We start from the raw sequence: 17,276 nt of genomic DNA on the forward strand, positions 1-17,276 counted from the left end.
CGCACGGCAGAAGAGATCATTAAAATTACAGCCTGGCAGCCTCTGTGTCCGGGGCAGTCCTGCTGTCAGGCCTCTTGCCTTGTTTTCCCTACGAAGACATATTTATTGATCAGAAAATCTATGTTGGCACAGAGCTTGTCACATCATGTCACTACACCTAAAAGCAATCGAGAGGAGTTCCCGTTGTGGCGCAGTGGTTAATGAATCCGACTAGGAACCATGAGGTTGCGGGTTCGGTCCCTGCCCTTGCTCAGTGGGTTAACGATCCGGCGTTGCCGTGAGCTGTGGTGTAGGTTGCAGACGCGGCTCGGATCCCGAGTTGCTGTGGCTCTGGCGTAGGCCGGTGGCTACAGCTCTGATTAGACCCCTAGCCTAGGAACCTCCATATGCCGCGGAAACGGCCCAAAGAAATAGCAAAAAAACAAACAAAAAAAAGGCAATCGAGAGTCACTAGCAATGGCCTCTCTGGAATCCATGCACTCATGTATTGATACAATTCATATTGACGGTGCTCCTGTTCCATTAGCTTGTGCCACGCCTTGGGGATGAGGAAGGAGAAGAAAGATACAGAGAAGGCATTCGGAATTCTGGGTCCTTCAGCCTCGGCGTGAAGGCAGGTGGGACCATCCACCAGCCTGCCTCTGAATGCCACCCCGCCGAGCCGCCACAAGCACTCACATATCACTCACGCATTCATTCATTCATTCATTGAGCAAGTGCTATGAGCCAGGACCCTTGGGGTCCCTAGAGGTACGGCCATGAACAAACCCGTGTCCCTGCCTTCAGGGAGCTTCCATTCTAGGGAAGCTTCCATTCCAGGACCAGTCACACACGTAAGAGGGCAAAGGCGATGATGTAGGAGCAGCTCGAGAGAGGGGTGTGGAGCCCTGAGGGTGCTTATCGCTTTAGGGTGATCCAGAAACATCAGGGGAAGTCGCCTCTGCCCAGAGCCCATGAGCAAGTGAAGGAGAGAAGCACGAGATCTGAGAGCCATGCAAAGATCTGCAGAAAGAGCCTAAAATCTCAAGGGACGAGGCAGAGCGAAGGTGGTCTGGCTTTAGAGACTGTGCTTTTAACCTCCCGACACGGTCCTGCCCTTGCTGTTTGCCTGTAGGACCTCTGAGGGCTTTACGCTAAATGAAATGAGTCAGACAGAGAAAGAGAAACACCATGTGATCTGGCTTACACGTGGAATCTAAAAGAAAAAGAAAAACCCTCATAGATACAGACTAAGGGATGCATAGCCACAGATGGGCAGTTGCCAGCGGTGAGAGCTGGGGGCTGGGCAAAATGGATGAAGGGGGTCAAAGGGTACACACTTCCAATTGTAAAATAAGTACATCATGGGGCTGTGACGTACAGCATTGATGAGAGCTAACGCTGTATTTCGTGTTTGAAAACTGCTAAGAGAGTAAATCTTAAAAGAGCTTAGACGTCCTCACCGCAAGATTACAAGGTGTCACCATAGATGGGGAGGATGCTAACTAGACGTTCTTGTGCTGATTATTTCACGATGTTTACACGTCATTATGCCGTCTGCCTGCACCCGATACAGTGCGGTCTGTCAATTACACCTCAGTGGAAACCATAAGGAATGCCCATGGCCCACACACGGCGGCCTTATTTCCCTGACCCGTGGAGAAGCTTCCAGGAAACCAAAGTCTTTGGGTTCTTGGGGAGGGTGGTTGCAAAGCTGAAACAGAGAAGCTGGGCATCAGGCTGAGGTTGGAGGAGGACCAGGAGAACACAGGGGCCTGGAACTCCTCAAAGACCGTCCTTCCAGACAGAAGGGGTGAGCAACTGTATCGCGTGCTGCTAATCTCGAGTCCAACGCGCCAAGAGAAGTGACCGTCAGATCTGGTGGAATGGAGATGGTTGCTGATAAAGACGAAAATCTGATTGTCTTGAGCTGAAGAGAGATCGTGAGACACAGAAGGGAATTCGGGCTAGGGAACAGAGGCATGGATGGTAGCAGAAGGAGGAGGCAGGTCCTAGGGAGGATATTTTTATTTTTAGTTTATTAATTTTTAATTTTTTTTTTTTTGGTCTTTTTTTTTTTAGGACTGCACCTGCAGCATATGGAGGTTCCCAGGCTAGGGGTCGATCGGAGCTACAGCAGCCGGCCTACACCACAGCCACAGCAACGCCAGATCCTTAACCCACTGAGTGAGGCCAGGGATCGAACCCGCAACCTCATGGTTCCTCAGCAGATTCGTTTCCACTGCGCCACAAGAGGAACTCCTTTTTTTTTCTTTTTAAGGTCACAGCTGCAGCAAATGGAAGTTCCCAGGCTGGGGCTGAATCAGAGCTCAGCTATGAACCTACACCACAGCCACTGCAATGCAGGATCCAAGTTGCATCTGTGACCTATGCAACATCTTCTATCAATGCCGGATCCTTAACCGACTAAGTGAGGCCCAGGATCAAACTTGCGTCTTCATGGATCCTAGGTGGGTTTGTAACCTGCTGAGCCACAATGGGAACTCCAATTTAAAAAAACTGTTATGGCCACACCTCTGGCATATGGAAATTCCCAGGCCAGGGACTGAATCCAAGCCACAGCTGTAGCAACACCAGATCCTTTAATCCCTGCCCCAGGCTGGGGATTGAACCCGCACCTGCACAGCCATCAGAGCTGCTGCAGTTGGATTCTTAACCCACTGCACCACAGCAGGAACTCTGGGAAGGCATTTTTACAAAGATGTGAGCTTTGGCAATATCTTCATAAGCGGATGGTAATGGCTCTAGAAAGAGGGAGGAAGCCAGTGCTGAAGAGAACATGATCATTGTAGGGGCGGGGGGTGGGGGGCGTCTATTCAACGGGTGACTCCAGTCTCAGATGGATGCCAGACATGTCATCTACTCTGTAAGGACGGAAGGCAGAGAATGCGTAAACTGCAGCCAGCCCAGTGGATCACATGGCAGCCGATTCGGGCATTTTCCCCTCTGCTTTTATTTTCTCTGTGAACTAACATCAGACCAGCCCGAGGGGGATGGAGAGAGAGGCTGGAGGATATGGGAGAATCCACTCTGGAGATCTAAGTGTCACCTGGGCGCTGCTGAGGTTCCGCTTGAGAACTGTATAGTTGATTTTTTTTATTACTCAATGAATTTATCACATCTGTAGTTGTATAATGATCATCACAGTCCAGTTTTCACAGGATTTCCATCCCACAACCCAAGCACATCCCTCCACCCCCCGAGAACTGTAGTTTAAAGGGAGGGTTTAAAGGGAGCGCTGTCTGCCCTGTGGGGCTTCCAGGGGATGCGAACGCTGCCAAGCCCTGGACGGTACTTTGAGGAGCACGGCTAGAGGAAGAAGAAGGAGTCAGGAACCCAGGTGTTCAGAGGACACACCAAGGAGAGAGACAGGCTGAAGAAAACTGCCAGGGGCTTCCCAGTTTGGGAGGTGCTGCTTTGCGGGCAGGCAGGCAGCCCTTCAGAACTCAAGGCAAGGCTGGATCTCGAAGGTCTGCTCTCACACGGTGATGCTCTTGGACGGCTTCCTACAGGCAATGTTTTGAGAGTGGACGTGACGACCGAATGAGAAGAAGGTCATAGGATTGTTATTATGGCAGCAAATTGCAGGAAAGATGGTTTAGGAGACTGGCAAGAAGGCTATGACGCGCTCAGAAAGGAGAGGATTATCAAAAGACAGGGAACAGAGAGAAGGCAACAGGAACAGGAAAGTACGGTTGAATCTGGGACGTGATTTAAAAAAAAAAGTAAGTTCAATGGGGCTGAACGACAAAGGACCTGCAAAGAAATAAGCGGCGGATGACTCTGAGGATTGCTGACCTTCGGATCTTTTCTCTTTAGGACAGTCTTAGAGAAAAATCACCAGGAATGTGTCTTCTATTTCAATACGGGACCAGAGACAAGCATGAAGAAGTGAATTTGGGAGTTCCCGTCGTGGCGCAGTGGTTAACGAATCCGACTAGGCACCATGAGGTTGTGGGTTCGGTCCCTGCCCTCGCTCAGTGGGTTAAGGATCTGGCGTTGCCGTGAGCTGTGGTGTAGGTTGCAGACGCAGCTCGGATCCTGTGTTGCTGTGGCTCTGGCGTAGGCTGGTGGCTGCAGCTCCGATTAGACCCCTAGCCTGGGAACCTCCATATGCCGCTGGAGCGGCCCAAGAAACGGCAAAAAGACAAAAAAAAAAAAAAAAAAAAGAGAAACCCAACAGTCACTTAGAATAAAATCCCGCAAAAGTACTAATTTTACAGTTTGTCCATTCCTGGTGGAAAGGGGTTTGAGGACATGAGCATCGTGTCCACAAACATCCCGTTAGAGCCTTAAACACCTGAAACGGGAGGGTCGGAGATACGCGTGTTTCCTTGTGAGTCCGGAACGTACAGGAAGTGTTCAAGGATGCCCTTATTGTTTTTGGTGCTCTTGGGGGGTAAAGGGTTCTGTTAAGGGTTTTGATGGCTTTAGCCTGGTTTCCGGATGCGGGGGGCTTGGCGTGCATAGTGATAACGTGTCTGCTTTGTTTGTTCTTTCCCATGTTCATGTTCTGAAAATGGAGATCATGAGACAGAGTAGGAGGAGCCCTGAGATGGGGGTCAGGAGACCTCACGTGGGGACATGGCAAGTCATTGACTATGCAGCTTGGGTCCCTTTTGACAAAGGAATTCGCTTTGCAGCCTCCCAGGTAGCCTCCAGAGCTGACGTGTAAAATCATGTCTATAGAGCTGGGATTCCAGCAGCATCACTAAGATGGGAGTAGGTATGTCCTTTCTCCCCAGAGTATATCAACCTCCCCATGAACTATACTCTACAGGGCCACTGGGGGATGCCAACAGCCTGCATTGCCCTCTTCTTCCCTCCCCCTTCCCTTCCCTCCCCTGTTTCTCTTATTTTCTCCTCTTGCTTTCCCTTCCCTTCTCATTCCTGTGTCTTCTCTCTTTCCTTCCCCCCGTCACAGCTACACTCCTAGGCTCTCTCTTGCTTTTCCGCTCTGCGCAGGGATAATAGATATTACGCCCATGTGTGCCCCCCACTTCCAAATGTTCCTATATCTAAACTTTTCGTTGCTGAACCTGCTACCAGTAGGTGAAATGCCAACACTGGAGAATCACTCTCTTGCATAGAGACACTCTCTACAGAAGCCCTTTAGAAGAAAATGTGAGTTATCTTCCTCTGAGAGCAATGGTAGGCTAGTGTTTGCTGATTCAACAGAGGTCCATCACACATCTCTCTGAGTGCCCCCAAGGTACAAGAAGGTGGTTGAGAGACAAGGTGTTTCTGAACTGAGCTGGGCTTGGAGGGGTGGGGGGCAGGAGTTGCAGGAGCCTGGCCAGTCCTGGCTTTGAAGAGATCCTACCTTCTCTTCTGGAGAGAGAAGACAAGCTTTGAGCCCAACTTCTGCATTCTTAGCATCCTCAATTATAAAAGATGTGGAAAGAAGTTCCCATCAAGCTCCTGAAAGATGGCTTTAGGAATATGAGGCAGAGGAAACAGAAGCAAGAGGAGAGAGATTAAAGGAAGCAAACTGACCCTACAGTTTTGCCCACACTCAGCCAAGTAGGAGTGCAGATTACCCAGACAGTAAACTGAGACAGTCCAGGTTTATGCCAGGGATTTACCTTAATTATGAATAACGTTGCTTCACTTTGAAAAGTGTCACAGCACAGATCAAAAATTATGTGCTCACCCATTCAGAGGGAATGTTTCCCAAGGACTCAAAAGAACTGGCCAACTCCTCCCTCTACCTTGCAGGCTTTCGCAATCTTTAATTTTATTTATGTCTTAGCTGAAGCCAGTCAAATCCAGGCCACTTCATTTGACTGAGATACACATATGCAAAGCAGTTAGGCAGCTATGTATGTAGACCTGTAGCAGCCATTCTCCGATATCAAATCCCAAATGCATTCTTTCTGTTTGTGGGGGGTGCTGCACCTGCAGCATGCGAAAGTTCCAGGGCCAGGGATCAGACCCATGCCACAGCTGTCACAACTCGGGATCCTTAACCCTCTGAGCCACCAAGCAAGTCCCCAAATGCTTCATATTTAGACAACTGACCTTGACCTTTGGCCGTTAGCCTCAGGGTACCACCCATCCTAGAATGTTTAAAGCAAAAAGAAGCTTTATGTGAGATCGAAATGGATGACATCAGCTTAGGATAGAGATGCTTAAAACTGAAAGGGACAGAAAGGTTTCCACGTCAGGTATGGCTGCGTGAAAGCTTGATGAATGTTGGGGGATTTCTTCACACAGGCACTTGTGACTGATCTGCAATGATGACTGCCATTGGCGAGGTGGCAGGTGGGAGGCACGGACTCCCTCCCCTGCAGTAGCAGCCGGGATATTCGGTCTCACCATTGGCCCATGAACAGGTTCCTTCCCTCCCCCTTCTCACTCGGAAGAATTCTTTTCCCCAATAGCACAATAATTTCCTCATCTCGGCTCCGCAAGACCTCCACTTTATGAGATCTTGGAGGCTCAAAGCAGCTATCTACCATCCCAAACAGCCTCTGCTTTCATCGTCAGCAGAGGCTCTCCAGCTCCTTTGCAAACAAGCATTATTACAACCATTTTATAAAACCCAGACACAGAGAGCTCCCTGGCGCCTCTCAGGAGGGCTCTAGTGTGGCAGTCTTCTTAGCAGGCCATGCACAGCAACCTCGCCTTTTCCCTCTCCACCCACCCCTCCTCATGGAAGGAGCCCAGAGGGCAAGAAGCCCAGAGCCTGTGAAACACAGGCCAGTGGGTGTGCAGGCAGAAGACTGCCGTCAAGGGCAGGGGCTAGACTGAAGTGTGGCCCCCAGATAGGGCTTTGTCCTCGGCTCGGAACCCACAAGTGTTTTCTGAGTTGGCAAAAGCATCTTTTAGGTGTGAGGATGCTAAGGAGTTTGACATGGGGAGATCATCTTGGATTAGCTCAGCAGGCCCTAGATGCAAGCATCTGTATCCTTCGAAGAGGGAAGCAGAGAGAGATTTCTCACGCACACGCTGGAGATGGAGTCAGGAGGCCACAAGCCAAGGAATTCTGGCCGCTTGAAGCTGGAGAAGGGAAGGAGCAGCTCCTTCTCTAGAGCCTGCAGTGGGTTCGTGGTCCTGCGGATACCCTGAATCCGATTTGGCCTCCAGAACCATAAGAGAATGGATCTGCATGATCTTAAGCCACTAACTTGGTGGAGACATGTCACAGCGGCTGCAGGAAAGTGCTAGTGCAGGCCGTCTCTGCAAGCACCCAAGACTTAAAACCAGAAGGGACTGACCTGGAGTTAGTGGGTGGCACAGGTGGGGGAGGACTGGTCAGCCAAGGGGTGTAGGGGAGGGAGCTGGAATCAACTGCAGGTGAGAAAGACTGACTCTGGACTTGGGTAGCTGTGCGTTCCATCCCCGGCTCGGTCACTTACCAGCTGCATGAGGCTTGGCATTCCTTAGCCTCAGTCCCAAATCATTGAAAAGAATATAATAATATCTGATTGTCAAGGTTATGATGAGAAATACAAGAGTTAAAAAAAAGGAAAACTGTCTCTCATAGGAAGGATGCTCATTAAAAATAATGAGGGGGGAGGGGTAATGAGCAAAGAGTTCGAGGTTAAGAGAGAAAACTATTACATTTAGAATGGATAAATAGGGAGTTCCCATCGTGGTGCAGAGGAAACGAATCCGACTAGGAACCATGAGGTTGCAGGTTCGATCCCCGGCCTCGCTCAGTGGGTTAAGGATCTGGCGTTGCCGTGAGCTGTGGTGTAGGTCGCAAACGCGGCTCGGATCTGGTGTGGCTGTGGCTGTGGCGTAGGCTGAGAGCTTCAGCTCCAACTAGACCCCTAGCCTGGGAACCTCCATATGCTGTGGGCAAGGCCCTAAAAAGCAAAACCCACTGGAATGGATAATCAACATGGTCCTACTGTACGGCACAGGGAACTGTATCCAGTCTCCTGGTTTAGATTAGACCATCTTGGAAGATAATGTAAAAAGGGGAATGTGTATATATATATATATGTATATATATATATTTCTGTGCCAGCAGAAATTGGCACAACATTATGCATTAACTATACTTTGGTTTAAACAATGTTAAAAATAAAAGTAAAATTGATGTGGGGAAATGCTAAAAAAAAAAAAACAAACCAAAAACTTACAAGACTAGTGGTAGAATCCATCCTAGGAAGAAAAGTGATTTTTGCTTGGAAAAATACCTTGATGCCTTCCTTGGATGTCAATGAGGAAGATCCCTGCTGTTTTCTGCCCCGTCTTGTCTTCTTTTCTACGCCCCCCCTCCCCTCTCTCATTCTCCACATGGGTCCAAGAAGGTCGAACACAAACACAGAAAAAGGGATGTTTCAGCCCAGTAGGAGGGAGGAATTTAAAGTTCCTGGAAAGGAGGAAACGTGATGTCCCCCAAAAGATATGTTCAGATACCAACCGTCAATACCGATGCACGTGTCCTTATATTTGGAAACACGGTCTCTGCAGATGTCATCAAGTCCAGATTAAGTCAGAGTGGACAAAGGCGGACCCTAGTCCAATGACCGGTGTCCTTATGCGACAGGGAAGCTGGGGCACCGAGACACACACAGAGGAAAGAGGCTGATGTGAGTCAGAGGGGCCACACAGCAGAGCACCCCATGCCGACGGAGGCAGAGACTGGACTGACACAGCTGCAAGCCCAGGAAAACCAAGGAGTGATGGCCCTGACCATGACGTCAGAAAGCATTTCAGAGGGGGCGTGGCCTTGCCAACAGCTTGATCTCAGACGTGTAGAGACAATCAGCTTCCATTGCGGAAGGCACCCAGGTCGTGGTGCTTTGTTAAGGCAGCCCTAGGAGACTAACACTCTGACCTGAGTCAAGACGATAAGAGAAAGATCTTATCAGCTCCAACTAGTTCAGCTCCAACTAGACCCCTAGCCTGGGACAATGACGCGTAAGGCAGGTCATTGTCAAACCAGGAGAGCATCCCGGCTGAGGAGGATGGCCTGGGAGCTTTTAGGAACCTGCTGTCTCCTGCTCATTTCCAGAGGGTCTGTTGTGATGCCGACCTGCAGGGAGTCTTCTATTTCTCACAAACACCCGTGGATTTATCTGCCGAGGACTCGAGTCTGCATTGCCTATTTGCTGCCTCTGGGCAGAGAGAAGGACATACCCCACGGCTTGAGACCTGCGCAGAGACAGGAAGTCGGAAGCCCCAAGACATAGACATGTAGCCCCTTCAGAATCCCAGAGGGGGTTGCAACAGAACCATTGTGATTGTCCTACGAAAGAGCAGAGTGACAATTCGAGGCCAGAAGACTTAGGGACCCCACCAGTTGTAGGACAGAATGGGCTACATTCTTACTAACACCATGGCTGAAGCAGGGCTCCAACCCAAAGGGTGTGGGACAGTGAGTTGGGGGATTTCATTTGGACAATGCCACTGCATTCCTCGCCTCAGCGGGCTCCATGCTGGTTTCAAAGCCACAGGGGTCCAGCTGTGGTTGAGGGGGCCCGCTTGGCCTTGCCTGGATCCCCACCAGCCTCTCCTCCCTCTGGAGAGCGCTGTTGCTCACCGGGGGAACCCTGCTTCCCTGTGCCCTTCTTGGAAATCCTCCCCTCAGGCTGGTGTGCCAGGGCACCTGACCTTGGCCGTGCCTGGGAGAAGGTGAGATCCAAGGAAGGAAGTGCTGCTTTCTGGTACTTCAATCAGGGAGAGAAGCAATTAAAATATGAATTAATCGAAGTGAGATGGAAATGCAGATGTCGAACGAGAGCAGCTCCATCACCTTGAACCTGCGCTGCACACAGTTGAGCGCCTGTGATTAAAGACATTTTCATGCCATTAAAAACCTTCTCGCCTCATGTTACGAACACGGTGTCATTCAAACACCCCGAGCAGCCTCTGTGAGGGCAGCCCTCCCCTCAGTTACTTCCCTTGATCCTTTCGGAGGGCTGTGGCGGGGACAGCGGGCTTGGGGAGGGACGGGAGTGCAGGATTCTGAGATACATGGAAAGAGCCATCCCTCTGCACAGGTCTCCTCTCAGGTAGATCCCTTCCTGATGCCATCGTGCAGCCTGAGTCCTGGCGGCCAGATGGCACTGGGAAGACAGAGCTGGGAAACTACCCTTCTGGTTTCTTGCCTGTTTCTCCGACATGAGTGGTGACTGTAGTATTTATTCCCAGCATTTTGCCTCTGCTTCTCTGGAGTCTTAAGGGACCCTCCGTGAATCCTCTGCCGGGGAGGGTGAGGCTCTGATGCCAGAGGGAGGGAGGCATGTAAGGGAGTGTCTGCTGATAATTCTTTTTTTTGTGTGTGTGTGTCTTTTTTTTGGTTGTTGTTGCTATTTCTTTGGGCCGCTCCTGGGGCATATGGAGGTTCCCAGGCTAGGGGTTGAATCGGAGCTGTAGCCACTGGCCTACGCCAGAGCCACAGCAACGTGGGATCCGAGCCACGTCTGCAACCTACACCATAGCTCACGGCAACGCCGGATCGTTAACCCACTGAGCAAGGCCAGGGACCGAACCCGCAACCTCATGGTTCCTAGTCGGATTCGTTAACCACTGCGCCACGACGGGAACTCCCTTTTTTTTTTTTTTTTTTTTTTTTGCTGATAATTCTTAAACCACTGGACCTTCCAAGCTAGCCACTCCTGCTTTTGTCTTGGATTTCCTTCCTTCTGGGCGTGCCCTACACCTGATGTTGGCTTCCCCCCCTCTGTTTCTGGCTATACATTCTCACCTTGCTGTGGTCCAACGAATTTGTCAGTTTTGGGATTTGAAGATCAGAACTTGAAAGGACGCATCCTGCATCTCCCTCTGTCACTTTCTAAAGTTAAGTGCTCCTCCCAGCCCCTGGGACCTGGCGACCCATCCTGGCCTGGACCTGAGAAGGTTTCTCTCTCACCTTCTCTGACTTGCCTTAAGGACCTACCAATGGGACTGGCCCCAGTGGAAGTCAGAACGTGTAGTAGGGCAGGCTCTAAGGATAAGTCAGGAAAGGGCACCCTGGGGTTTTGAGGCGCCCTCTGGGTGGGTAGGGGCCCTCCACCCATTGAGAGCCCAGCTTCTGCTCTCATCTTCCTGTCTCCAGAAGCTCCCGCTTAGCCATGCAAGACACAGGTCCCGAGGACACTGAGGTTAAGTGAATGAGTGTGTCTTACTCCAGGACCCCTTAAGTGATGGCCAGAAGCTTAACGTTCGTACACAGCTCAACTACAGGGGGCGACAAGGACTGAGATTTGTCATGCAATCAGGGCAAAGAGTCCCAGCATTTTCATGATGCGTGGTCCACAGCATTCAGACTTAGACCAACGCAAGGTAAGATGCTCTGAAACTTTCATCTCTGCCTTCCCTACCTTCCGAAAAGCAGAGAGTACTTCCCTGCTAGGACTTTGCTCTTCTTGGGGCTGCCTCTACTGCCTGCTGCTCCCTTCAATCCATCCTCCTCGCGGGCTTCTGGGGAGAAAGAAGCCTTCAAGGCACAAAAGAGCCTCCTCTTTAATTTGAAGACTTAAGTAGAGGCTTCCAAATCCCTGAAGTTATTCCATCTTGACAAGGAAGAGGAGGAGGGCTGGTGGGCTTCCTTTCTAACCTGCGTGCACCCTCCATCTTCCCACTCCTCAGTCCTGCAATATCTCAGCACGTGAGAGGAGGGGAGGACTCTGGCTTTGTCCTCGGCTTTCTTTCTCTTACTTTTTTGGCTACCCCTGTAGCATATGGAAGTTCCCAATACCACAGCTGCAACAACAACAGATCCTTAACCCACTGTGCTGGGCCAGGGATCCAGCCAGAGCCTCCACAGAGACAAGCCAGACCATTAGCCCACTGCACCACAGCAGGAGCTCCTGTCTTCTGCTTTCTGCCACCAGGTAATGAGTCCTTTTAATCCTCCCAAACTTGACTTTTATTTTTCTTTTAGTGTCTTTAATGGCCACCATGGATAAGAATGATTAAAAGAACAGCTTCAATCCATTAGCTTCATTAGCTACATAGCTATGTGTCTTTAGCTTGAGGATAGTAATAATACCTACCTCAAAGGATTTTTTTGTGAAAATCAAATGAGATTTTATATATATAACGTGCTTAGAAAACTCCTGACTGGGACATAGTAGGTATTTGATGAATGTCCATTATTGTTAGTACAGACACGGAAACAACCTAAATGTCCATCAACACATGAATGAATAAAGATGTGGTTCATATATACAATGGAATACAACTCAGCCATGAAAAAGACCACAAGTGGACCTAGAGGTTATCATGCTAAGTGAAGTAAGTCCAAAAGACAAATACCAACATGATACCACTTATATGTGGAATCTAAAATATAACACAAAACAACATCTCTAAGATAGAAACAGACTCAAAGACATAGAGATGAGACTTGTGGTTGCCAAGGGGGAGGAAAAGAAAGGACTGGAAGTTTGGGATTAGCAGATGTAAATGATTACATATAGGACAGTTAAACCATGAGGTCCTACTGTATAGCATAAGGAACATATTCCATATCCTATTAGAATGGAAAATAATATAAAAAAGAATATGTACACATATATGTATACATGTATATTTGTATGTATGTATATGTGTGTATATAGATATATTTGAATTGCTTTGCTGTACACCAGAAACTAACATGGTATTGTAAATCAACTATACTTCAATCAAACATCAGTTGTTGTTATTATATTTTCACTCTCATTTCTGCAACTTCTGCCAAGACCAGGTCCCCTTCCTTGAAACGAATTTCTCATCTTAGTGCAGGGTCCTCCTTCTTTTTGTTTGGCCTTCCATGCAGAGCGCCCCCCTACCATTTCACTCTCTGCCAACAGCCCCATCCACCCCTGCTAGGCCTCCAGGTCACTCACTGGTTCCCCTCTCCCAGACCTGCCCAATACTGGTCACACACACCCTGGAATCTACTCTGCAGCATCCATCTAACTAGTACAGGGCAGGCTTACAAGAGTTTCCTCCATGTGCTTTGTGTTTTGATCCTTTTAACCCTTCATGGTACTTACATACCAGGTGGACACAGATTTGCCAAATCCCAGCATGAGGAGACTTGCTCCTCCTCCCTTTCGCACACAGAGCTTTTGGTGAGTTGATCATTTGCCTTGCATATTAGGGCCAGAGCTTTATTTCACCCAGTTGGGTGGCCTTCTACCCATGTCACTGAAGGGTAGCAGAAACTGAGGGACCTGGAATGAAGAGCACGTTTCTCTCTCCCCACTACCTGCGGAGAGCAAGCCCAAACCTGGTCAGTAGCTGGCAGGTAAGGACCCAGCATTCTAGAAACAATGAGCAATGTGCTACCCTTTCTGCAGTTGATACCCTGCTCCTCACTAGCAATAAACCGTACTTAATCTGCATCGAATTCCTGCAACATGAGACTCCAGCCAATGCACCCCAAATACATATGTGCATGCACGTGTGTGCACGTGTGTGTGCTCGTGCACCATCCGAAAATGAGAGCACTCCCGTCATCGGTGAGATGGATTGGGCCATAATTGATTTTCCATAGACAAATGCTTTAAATTTTGGTAAACCCTTTGTAACATCTTAGTCAAATTAAACAGCCTTTTCAAGTCAGATTTATAGTCCATAGGATTCCACTTAACTGAGACAAGCGATGCAATTTCAGGGCAATTTAAAGGGTATTTCATTTAGACACAGAACCAATCCCTGTCAAGGCCCTGGAGGGAACAAGAAATCCTCCTCCTCTCACTTGCTTGGAAGCAGTTGCCGTCCAGTCCACGGGGGCTAAGCAGCCTGTGGAGAATCATGCGTGGTTCAGCGCAGTAGATTTTAGGACCTAGGTTCCTTGATGGGGAACCAAGGGATGGGATGGAAAAGAAGGCAGGACCTACCTCGAATCTTCAGAGCCTTTCTCAGACTTAGGAGAATGTGTCTAGTCTGGGTGCACAAGTGGCTACACAGCCCTTCTTCATAGACCTGATCTGAGCACTGGCTGGATTTCTGCCCCCACTGGCCCCTGGAACTGGCACCCTTGTGCAAGATGAAACCTGCACAACTGTACACTGTGGCCCTGGGAGGGTAACATCAGGAGCTTCACTTACACACATTACCTTTCTCAGTGTTTATTTACCACACTAGGAGGTTTAAATCACTGTCCTGATTTTACAAATACAAATTGGCCCAGGGAAATTAAACACCAGGTTCTTAGAAACGTAGGTCGAGGGGGGATTCTAGCCTGAGTCTGTCTGTTTCTAAAATTCAAGCTCTCTCCTACCTCACCATGGACTATGAATTCAACTGAAGGGCCTGGACATCTTCCAGGGTCAAAGGAAGCCCTGGCAGGTATGAACGTCATGTCTTTGAAGATGCTGTTGGAAAGAGGGAGCAGATATTCTTAGGTGGCCATCCAGCTTCCACCAGGAGGTGCCTGCAGTGGTGAGAAGTCATTCTGGTGTGTTGGCAAAGTTCTGCCTTCCATCACGCTGAAGCTTCCCTCGTGTCGCCCTTGAAGAGGGACAGGACTAGTGTCCAAACCAGCGATGGCAAATCCCAATTCCAGGGGACCCACTGGCAAAGCCAGGAAGAGAGAGGGGACCTGGAGCATGTCACCCTTCTGAATCTTCGTCTGCCCTTGACAAATGCAACTAGAAGTCCTCATCCTCCCCATCCTATGACGAGGCTCTGAGAAGGAAGAGATGGGGCTAATGACTACGATGCCCTTGCGAGTGAGATGAGGAAATAAAGAAAACATACCGAGTTCTTAACTTTCTAAGTTTACAGTGTCACGTAGTATATATACTGTAATATATGGTTATATATTTATGTATGAGTTTGTTTTTTTTTAAAGTGTCTTTTTTTTTTTGCCATTTCTTGGGCCGCTCCCGCAGCATATGGAGGTTCCCAGGCTAGGGGTCGAATCGGAGCTGTAGCCACCGGCCTACACCAGAGCCACAGCAACGCAGGATCCGAGCCGCCTCTGCAACCTACACCACAGCTCACGGCAACGCAGGATCGTTAACCCACTGAGCAAGGGCAGGGACCGAACCCGCAACCTCATGGTTCCTAGTCGGATTCGTTAACCACTGCGCCACAACGGGAACTCCTATGTATGAGTTTTAATGTATTGTGTTTTTATTCTTTTTACATTTTTAGATTTCAAACAATTTTACTGAGATGTGATTCACATACCATGCCATTCACCCATTGCAAATGTATGTTTCAGTGGTCTGTATCGAGTTTTTAATGTATTTGTGTTTAAGCAAGATATATCACAGTTAAAGAACTGCCTTTTATGCTGAAATTAAACTTTTGTGTGTGTGTGTGTGTATCTCTTGTCTTTACAGGGCTGCTCCTGTGCATATGGAGGTTCCCAGGCTAGGGTTCAAATTGGAGCTGCAGCCACTGGCCTACGCCAGAGCCTCAGCAACTCGGGATCCGAGCCACGTCTGTGACCTACACTACAACTCATGGCAGCACCGGATCCTTAACCCACTGAGCAAGGCCAGGGATCGAACCCGCAACCTCATGGTTCCTCGTTGGATTCGTTTCCACTGTGCCACGATGGGAACTCCCTTCTTTTATTGTTTTTTAATACCCTTTATTGAATCAAAGATGGTGACCAATAGTTGTGTTGTGTATATGTGTGCACGGTCATAAGTGTAGCTTGTTTGTGTTTTATAAATCCTTTGACTAAAAATTTAAAGCTTGGCAAGACTTTGTCAGTATCACAAACACATGCATGTGTTTTTAAGTGTGTATAAACGTTGTGTGTGTGTGTGTGCGCGCGCGCGAGGTTTATGTTTACAGGTCTGTGGTCCCAGGATTGTAAGAATCATTGCTTAGCTGTCGAGCCTTAACATTTACCCAGGGCCAGTTCTATCATTTAATACTCAGGACAACTCTGCAAGAACTCGGTATGTTTACTTTATTTCCTCTAATTCAAGATAATGCTGTTTCTCAAAGAATTTAGATATCTTGTGCAATCTTTCACAGTTAGGTAGTTAAAGATTTGAACCCTAGTCCCTCCGATGCCAAAATGCCAATTTTTTTTTTTTTAGTTTTGATATTATCCAATTTACCACTTTGTTTAATAGCTTCCTTTCATTCCTATAGTTCCGTGGTGGGAGGAAACTTGCCGGCTTCGAATATCATCGGTAAATTTCATGAATTCTTTCCCTTGGTGCTCACGCTGTTAAATACACATGGGTGCGGAAAACACGTTTGACCCGATTGGACAGATGTTTGGAGTGTATAACTCAACAAAACCAAAAGAGAGCTATCGGAAAATTTAAACCACACTCCGTTTGCTTTTCACATCCATTTTTTTTTTTGGATCACAGATTCTTAGGAATTTTTAGTTACGCCAGAAATTAATTCTGTCATGGCATTGCATTTTGTCCTGTATTCACTGCTGTACTTTCTACAATCTAAACCATAATAAACACTCAAAAAGTATTTTCCATACTTTCCACAAAAATAAATTCAAAATGTCTTAAATACTTAAATATAAGGCGTGACATCATAAAACCCCTAGAAGAGAAAATAGGCAAAACATTCTCCGACATAAATTGCACCAGTGTTTTCGGGTTAGGTCAGTTTCCAAAGGCAATAGAAATCAAATCAAAACAAACAAACAAACAAATGGGATCTAATCAAACCTACAAGTTTTTGTATAGCAGCGGAAACCATAAAGAAAATGAGAAGACAGCCTACACATAGGGAGAAAATACTTGCAAATGATGTGACTGACAAGGGCTTAATTTCCAAAATATACAAACAGCTCATACAATCCAACAATAACAACAACAAAAAATCCAATTCAAAATAGGCATAAGACCTAAATAGACATTTCTCCAAAGAAAACACACAGATGCCAGCAGGCACAAGAAAAGTTGCTCAACATCACTAATTATCAGAAAAATGCAAATCAAAACTACAATGAGATACCACCTTAGACCAGTCAAAATGGCCATCATTAAAAAGTCTACAAGTAACAAATGCTGGAGAGAGTGTGGATAAAAGAAAACCCTCCTACACTGTTGGTGGGAATGTAAATTGGTGCAGCCATTATGGAAAACGGTATGGAGTTTCTTCAGGAAAGTAAAAATAGGGTTTCCATATGATCCAGCAATCCCTCTCCTGGGCTTATATCAAGACAAAATCGTAATTCATAAAGGCACATGCACCCCTATGTTCATAGCAGCACTAATCGCAATAGCCAAGGCATAGAAACAACTGAAATGTCCGTCAACAGATGAATGGATAAAGGTGTGGTCCACATATACAATGGAATACTACTCAGCCATAAAAAAGAATGAAATAATGCCATTTGCTGCCACTTGGATGGACCTAGAGATTACTATACTAAGCGAAGT

General features: G+C 47.8%; 1 long non-coding RNA gene across 2 annotated transcripts in view; it reads right to left on the minus strand.

Moving 5' to 3' along the window:
- The window catches only part of LOC102157493 (uncharacterized), a 978,951-nt gene that overhangs the window by 313,355 nt on the left and 648,320 nt on the right, over positions 1-17,276 (minus strand). The window lies entirely within an intron of this gene.

The sequence above is a fragment of the Sus scrofa genome, chromosome 3, assembly GCF_054392235.1.
Source record: "Sus scrofa isolate SSC_HxYL_T2T_F1_AM1 chromosome 3, Sscrofa_HxYL_maternal_Yorkshire_Landrace_v2.0, whole genome shotgun sequence".
In the NCBI taxonomy this organism is placed as follows: Eukaryota; Metazoa; Chordata; class Mammalia; order Artiodactyla; family Suidae; genus Sus; species Sus scrofa.